We start from the raw sequence: 8,759 nt of genomic DNA, 5'->3' as shown, positions 1-8,759 counted from the left end.
TTGGAATGACAAAAAAGAAAAAGAAATAGAAAACACCTGAAACATAGTATTGCGAACTGGTGGAGCCTCGATCTGCTACCGCAACAAGAATCACAATTTAGTTTAAAATATTTTCAAATGATAATAGGTTTTGATGGAGCCAGCCGTATTGAACCGTGAAAGAGTTGCATTGGACAAGAAAAACAGGATGCCTGTGTAAGTTATATTATAAACAATAGTTAACACAAGATTTCGCTATCAAATTTATGAATGTTATTTAGTCGCATGTTTAATATAGCTTCAGATTGTTCGACGACTATAGCGATGAAGATTTTTATGGGGTACAACGAAAGTATAGTATTGTCGCTCGAGTTGAAGTTAAATTCCCGATTGAACCACGTTATCGTGACAGGCAACATTACATTTTGTCTGACATCAATGTAAGACATCCCCTCTTTAGGTTTCATTTACATAACTATATATAATGTTCGTACCACAATCTATTTTGTGCTGAAATCAAATTAGGGAGCCAAGATCGAGGCCATTGCAACTCGGTATGAGATAGTCAAATACTTCAACAGTTTGCTCCATGAAAAGCATGTCTACAAGATGCACAACGTATGGTTTGGTCTTAATCCGGGTGCATTTAATTTTCGACATCTAAATGGTACCATGGAGTTGTATTTCACCCAACAAACTGTCGTAGAGCCATACACTGTCCCAGTTCAAATGCCGCCATTTCCAAAACATATATTCTTGAACCTTGATGATATTGCCGAGCTGCCAAACAGGACTTTAGTTGGTAAGAATATATCGATCTACTAACCCTATTAAAAATTCCTTTTGCACAAAATTGAGTATTAATCCATATTTAATTGTGCTTTTTGTAGACATTATGGCTATTGTAGTCCACTTGGATACAATCCATCGCACAATGTGGGGTACATTTAGGAAGATTGTTATAATGGATGCTAGGTACATTCCATTAATATATTACCGATATGATGTTAAATCTATTAGTACTAATCTATTCTTCACAAAATCAATGTCACAAGGTGGTCTTTACATACCATTAAAGTTTGGGGCGATTTACTAAACAAAAATGCACTCCGCTGGGCGTTGGCTAATGAGAATTATAGCATCATAATTGGGACCATGTTTCGGCGGTTCAGAAAACAAGGTACAACATATGTTTACGCCTTGAAAACACATTATTCACTAATTTTTCTTTTATAATGATTCATATTGAATATTTAAATATGCTATTCTAGAGTGTCTCGAATCAACTGACCATACAACAATACACTTCAAACCATTCCATCACAACACCCATTATTTTGAACGTAAGTATTTTATAAGATTACCTACATCAAAATTATGTACTTGTTTTCATTATATTGTGAACTGAGTATACATGTGATTAAATGTTGCACTCATTGCAGCAATTCAAAAGGCTTTGGTGGCGTGGAACGATCGTCAGTTTGCCGTTAGATATCTTGACGACCAAAGGCGTAGATAGAGTCTGTAACTTTTGCAAATCTGAATTTTATGATGGAATACATGTACTGTTATTGATGCAACTTACATGTGTCAAAATTTGTAAAACATTTTGTTCTACTGGGACATATCAATGAATAAGTGGATCATCAAATTGTTTAGCCCGTACGTTTTCCATTTAGAACACTATATTGGTTTAATGTTGTGTCATGTTTCACATCAAAATCGTAACTTTGCTCGTGAAATTACGTCAATATACAGATCCAATTCGGAACAAATTTAATGTACATTCGGTATACCGAAGCCCATCTATAGGAGCTACGCGTGCTCTAGGAAGATATTCCACATCACCAGAGTTATGAAAACAATTACTTAGCGCGTCACCCATATCCATCTATGCAGTTCAAACTTGGAATATAATAAAATATCTTATACGGACACCAAAATCGTTCTCCTATCACCTCTCTCTAGGTCTTATCTCTTTACTCTCGGTTATGATGCATGTTTCTATAACCTCTATTACCAAGGGCATCTTTTTTGATCTTCTATTCGCTTGGTTTATTGCAGTCATATCATTTCACCCTTGGTTCTTGCAGTATTTTTTTATGCTCATGTTTTCTCGGGTACTGTTCTTGTTATAGATCAGATGGGACATAATGCCGGTCGCAAACCATTCACAGACATCTCTAACAATATCATTAGAGGTAAAGGTCAATACACAAACTGACCATACATCGTCGAAACGTAATAAGTAGGGAACACTAATACACAAACTTACATTATAGGTGATCAAAATGAATTGCTCGGACCAATGGTCGATGCTAAGGAGCGTAAGAGGAAAAGGGATAGGGAAAGATATGCAGCGATGTCCATTGAACAAAAAAACGAGAAGAATAGGAAGCGTCGTGAAGCACGTCAACGAAACAAGGGACACAATGTGATGCCCAATGTGTCAGGAGGTGATGATAAAACGTCCATTTTAATTAATAAATCTGCGCATAAACCTACAATTGGAAAGTAATTGTGTTCATATTTTATAGGTGACCAAAATGAACAGCTTAGGTTGTATAATCAGACACCAAGGCGGAAAGAGGGAAAGTTAGAGTACATAAGAAAACGTAGAGCACTGCAAGCTAGCACTTTGAATCAGGGGTCCATTGCCATGGAGGTCCCAACATATACCTCTGAGGTTGTACACCCTACAGCATATGTATCGGAACCTGATTCATCCTCTGATAACACATGCGACTGGGTTATCCCTGAATACACCAGTACACCTTTCATGCCAGCTTCAACACAAACTGAGGATGTCGGTTCACCCAATATGTCTACTCAGCCACTAAGACGTAAACATCATGTTCTGCGTGGTGAAAGACAAGCTATCTTAGCCCGTCAAAACAAGAAATTTGAAGCAAACATTGCACGTAACGTGGCTACTTTGACTGAGGATACTATCAGTGACGTCAGACAAATGGATGATTCGACACAACCCGGTTCAACTATAGAGATCAACAACACTGGTAATTATACTAACCAGTTTTAAATGGATCTTGCACGACGACGAAAAAATGTAGTCCGACTAAACGTGTGTTTCCATCAGTACAATATAGGAATACACGCCAAAGTGCGATCGTGGCAACAAATGGGAGTGCAAACATGGTCGAACAAAGAAGTGGGTTGGAGCAAAGCCAGTCGGTCCCAAGGTTCATTTCCAATGGTAATTGTTAAAAATCTTTATTGAGGTTATATATTTTCTCAACCCTGAATGCCCTGTCTTTTACTTGGATTGTATTTTCACGATCCAGTTGATGACGATGATGAGGGTGTCATATTCGGAGAGGATAATGATGAGAACGAGGGATATATATTCGCTGGTAAATGTACTTATGTCAATTTATATTACAATACCAATGCGTATCTAATTTCAAATGTCTTAATCGTTCTTTTCCAAAACAATATTAGATGAGGACACTAACGAGGACTTCGAGATAGATGGTACTCAAGATCAATCTGTTGTCACTGATGTGCCTGACCCGTACGACAAGGTCTACAGTAACATCCCTGAAGAAACACATATGCTGAAGCACGTTCCCGACTGTGGTTATTGCACTGCGATGAAGTTTGAGTATGAGCCGCCTGGGTTTTGCTGTCGAGGTGGGAAGGTTGAGCTAGCCCAACTAGAGACCCCCTCCCCAGCTCAGGAGGTTGTGGGATAGTGCAGACTCTGATGCTAGGCACTTTCGTGATAACATCAGGTTTTTTAATGGCCATTTTTCTTTCACTTCCCTATACTATTGCCTCGACAGTATGACAACTAATATGAGAGATTCTGGTATATACACATTCTGTGCACAAGGCATGATGTACCATAATATCAAGTCATTCGGTAGTGAATGTGGGGCAGAGCATAAACACCTAGAGCTTTACTTTTACGATGATGATCCCAGTCTCGAGCATCGATTCCGTAAGTGTCGTGAAGATCAGATTCAGAAAGACCAAGAGGTTATTAAACAGATAGTTGGCATACTTCGTGGAAATCCGTACTCTGAGCACCTTAGGAGCATGGGTCATGTTGAGAACCTTGCTGACTATCACATCGCATTGAACCTTGACCAGACGTTGAACCAGAAGACATATAACACACCTCTCACTTCGGAGGTGGCCGCTATCTGGATCGAGGGGAGCGAACGGCGAGGCCAGTTCAGCAAGAGTGTTATGCTACATGGGAAGGATAGGTCAAGCCACGGCATCCGCTCATACCATGGATGCTACGATGCGCTATCATATCCACTGTTCTTCCCTAGAGGTGAACTTGGATGGCATGCAAATATCCCAAAGGTTGGTGTATCCATGGACGAAGTGGATGCATACCGGGCGACGCATAGGGCAAGTAATGCAAATGATGAAGATGCGGGTTAGTTGTTTCTTTGTAATTTCTAAGTTGTTCACATTATTAAATATGTTTTCGACATCACTAAATAATCGATTCTTGCGTATGCAGAACCTCCTACCCATCTATGTGTGTCCGTGCGTGATTACTACTGCTACAAATTTCAGATACGTCCAGGGGTATTCAATCCAATACTTCATGGTAAACGGCTTTTCCAGCAGTTCGTGGTCGACACATACATTAAGATTGAGAGCTCCCATTTAGATTTCATACGTAAGAACCAGGATCGGTTAAGGGCAGACCTATACCAGGGCTTGGTGGATAGCATGTTAGATGGAGATGTTAGAGGAGAGAAGGTTGGAAAGCGAACTGTGTTGTCACCGTCGTTTATTGGCGGTCCTCGTGACATGAGACGTCGATATATGGATGCTATGGCTTTGGTGCGGAAGTTTGGTAAACCAGACATCTTTCTTACCATGACATGTAACCCTAACTGGGATGAGATAAGGAGAGAGCTTCTACCTGGACGGACACTGCAAGATCGTCCGGATCTTGTAGTGCGTGTCTTTCATGCGAAACTACAGGAGCTAAAGCATAGGTTGACTAAACAGGATATTCTCGATAAAGTCCGAGCCTACGTCTACGTCGTGGAATTTCAGAAACGAGGTTTGCCACATGCCCATTTTCTACTCATCATGCAAAGGAAGTACAAGCTCACGTGCCCTAAACAGTATGACCTTTTGATCTCAGCTGAGATCCCATCCAACAAGTACCCTGAACTGCGAAAGATGGTTATAAGCATATGATGCATGGCCCGTGCGGGTCGCTAAACCCTAACTGCCCATGCACTAAGGGTCGTGCATCGTGCAAGAATCAATACCCCCGGCATTTCCGTGAGGCAACCATGCAAGGGAAGGATTCATATCCTAATTACAGACGTCGTGACGATGGACGTAAGGAAAAGGTTCGAGGATGTGAATTGGACAATAGATGGGTTGTCCCTTACAACCCTTACCTCCTTCGGCTCTTCAACTGTCACATCAATGTTGAGGCGTGTGGGAGCATCAAGGCTGTTAAGTACCTGTTCAAGTACATATACAAAGGCCATGATCGTGCGTCTGTTGTTATGAGAGATGCGAGTAAGGAAAATGGTGATGTAGATGAGATACAACAGTATAGAGATGCAAGGTGGGTGACTCCTCCGGAAGCCTTATGGAGGATATATGGATTTGAGCTTAGTCAAAACTCTCCATCTGTGATGCAGCTGCAACTCCATCTTCCAAACATGCACATGGTGACGTTTCACGAGCGACAAATGGTCGAGCGAGTCGTCAACCGTCCAGGTGCTGATAGGTCAATGATTACAGCATATTTTGAGGCGAATAAGTTGTACGAGGAGGCTCGGGGCATCCTGTATCGTGACTTCCCTGAGTGGTACACTTGGAAGCAGGGCAAAGTGTGGCAAAGGAGGAAACGAAATACGGGTGGACAAGTCGGTAGAATCATCTCTGCTCTACCATCTGAAGGGGAGCGCTTCTATCTTCGGCTCCTCCTAAACCATGTGACTGGTGCTACCTCCTATGTGGATCTAAGGACAGTAGACGGTGACACACTACCATCGTTTCGTGAGGCAGCACAAAGAAGGGGATTACTTGAAGCAGACAACACAATAGATGAGTGTCTCAATGAAGCTGCTCTTTACCAAACGCCATCAGTGCTACGAAGGTTGTTTGCAACGATACTGGTTTACTGCGAGCCGAATGATGTGGCCGAATTGTGGCAGAGACACCTTGACACAATGTCCGAGGATTATCATTGTATTACTCAGAGCAAAACCCATTTGCAGCAGATGGTCTTGATTGACATTAGAACATGTTGCAGTCAATGGGTAAAGACATAAAGACATTCCCTCTCCCTGCTATCATCGATAGATATGACGATTCACAAGGTATTGATAGAGAGATTTACGAGGAGTTAAGTATCGAGGCGACGACAGAAGATGTTGCTTTGCAAGAAACCCTAAATGAGGAGCAGAAGTCTGCATATGAAAAGATCTTATCTATTGTTGACACCAGTAATGGCGGTGTGTTCTTTGTGGATGGGCTTGGTGGGACTGGAAAGACTTATCTGTATAAGGCATTGCTTGCGGTGCTACGTAGTCAGGACAAGATTGAAGTTGCAACAACTACATCTGGGGTTGCGGCTTCCATAATGCCTGGTGGGAGAACTGCCCATTCACGCTTCAAGATACCACTTACTATTGATGATGGTGCTATATGTACCTTCACGAAACAAAGTGGGACATCAAAGTTGCTACAGAAGGCGTCGCTCATTATTTGGGACGAGGCGTCAATGGCTAAGAGACAATCAATTGAAGCATTGGACAACAGCAAGTGTGATATCATGGGACGCCCTGGTCTGCCCTTTGGTGGGAAGACTATTGTGTTTGGGGGAGATTTCAGACAAGTACTCCCTGTTGTACGTAAGGGGTCAAGGGCTCAGATAGTTGTTGCCTCTCTACGGAGTTCTTACCTATGGGAATCAATGTGCCACCTAAAGCTTGTTCGCAACATGAGAGCAAAGAGCGACCCATGGTTTGCAGAATATTTGTTGCGTGTCGGTGGTGGAACTGAGGAAGTGAATAGCGATGGTGATGTTTGTCTTCCATATGAGGTATGTGTGCCATATACCGGTGATGACCGCGACCTTGACAGATTGATAGATGACATTTACCCCAGTCTAAACGAAAACATGTCTAATACAAGCTACATCACTTCAAGAGCAATATTGACTACTCGGAACGACTGGGTAAATATGATAAATATGAGGATGATCGATTGTTTCCAACGGGAGCAGATGATGTACCATAGCTTTGACACCGCGGTGGACGATCCTAATAACTATTATCCATCGGAATTCCTAAACACACTAACTCCTAATGGATTACCCCCGCACGTTCTGAAGCTCAAAATTGGGTGCCCAATCATGTTGCTTAGGAATATAGACCCTGCTAACGGACTTTGCAACGGTACACGGCTGGTGGTACGTGGTTTCCAAAAAAAATAGTATCGATGCTGAAATTGTCCTTGGTCAGCATGCTGGAATGCGAGTTTTCTTGCCTCGTATACCCCTGTGCCCTTCTGATGACGAGATGTTCCTTTTCCATTTTAAAAGGAAGCAGTTCCCGGTAAGACTAAGTTTCGCCATGACTGTTAACAAGTCTCAGGGACAGACGATTCCTAATGTTGCTGTGTACTTGCCCGAACCAGTATTCTCTCATGGCCAGCTATATGTTGCTCTCTCAAGGGCCACAACTCGATTGAATGTGAAGGTACTTGTAATTCCAGTCACTGATGATAAAATGAAGAAGGGGGTGGAAATGAAGTCAACAATAAATGGCGTAACATACACAAAGAATATCGTCTATAACGAGGTCCTTACGCCGTAGCTGGACTGTGAATTTATTTCTGTCGGTATAATGTCTGTGAACTCGGCCAACACTGTATGTGAACACTATATACATCTTGCAGAACTGATGTCGAACAAACATTATTAATATCGTACAAATTATTTCTAAAGATGTGTGTGCTGGTATCGGATGTCGTGAGCATCTTGCAGAACATGTGCGTGTTCGTGCGAGCGGCCTCATGGCGGCGCCGTCCTCGCCGTCGCGGCGATCCGCGTCCTCGTCCTCCCGGACCCGCGCCTGCGCCCGCTTCTCTGTGTCCTCGTCCTCGAGCAGCAGCGACACCCGCGTGTACACCTCGTCTGTCGTCGCCTACACGGAACAAGACAGGTTTCTTTTGTCAGCCAATAGCTCGAGCACATTGCGCTCGCAGACCCCCCCCCCCCCCCCCCCCCCCCGCGCGCGCACGCCGCATGAGCTCACGTGGAGGGTGACGTTGACGATGAGGCAGAGCACGTGTGGCGTGAAAAAAGTGCTTTGCTCTACCAACCTATTTCATCTTCCATGGGAAGCAATTATTGGAGAACCTTTAAGCGAGTTAATTAGTGGAAGAACAACAACCCAATAATCTACACAAGCACATGTTGCCAAATATCTGCAATTTATCACGATAGGAATATTCAAAAGTTAGCACAATGCTACATACAACTAAGAATAAGTAGCCAAACATAAATTTCAGCTCATCATGTATTTACACCATTATTTTCTTCCCACTATTATGCACAAGGAAATCAACAAGCTGAGATGACTTCTTTGATGCTTCACATATCATATACTGCACCAAAACAATGTTATGATTTTGTAGGGAACAGCTAGAATTCAAGAAAATCAGAACATATTGTAGATGTCTGTGTATTCTAAAATGAAAAAAAAACATTATTGACAAATATATGTCTGTATCGGCTGTTGATGTTAAATGTAGAAATT

The 8,759-nt window shown here is 42.3% G+C and overlaps 1 long non-coding RNA gene across 1 annotated transcript; it reads left to right on the top strand.

Moving 5' to 3' along the window:
- Positions 1-332: 332 nt before the first annotated feature.
- Positions 333-927, top strand: LOC109943759 (uncharacterized). The gene is made up of 3 exons (XR_002266840.1): positions 333-419; positions 505-781; positions 870-927. It is a non-coding gene; the product is annotated as an uncharacterized lncRNA (long non-coding RNA).
- Positions 928-8,759: the final 7,832 nt, after the last annotated feature.

This window comes from Zea mays, chromosome 1 (assembly GCF_902167145.1).
Source record: "Zea mays cultivar B73 chromosome 1, Zm-B73-REFERENCE-NAM-5.0, whole genome shotgun sequence".
NCBI lineage: Eukaryota > Viridiplantae > Streptophyta > Magnoliopsida > Poales > Poaceae > Zea > Zea mays.
Note: the sequence above shows the minus strand (reverse complement) of the source record. Positions and strands in the feature narration are given on the sequence as shown.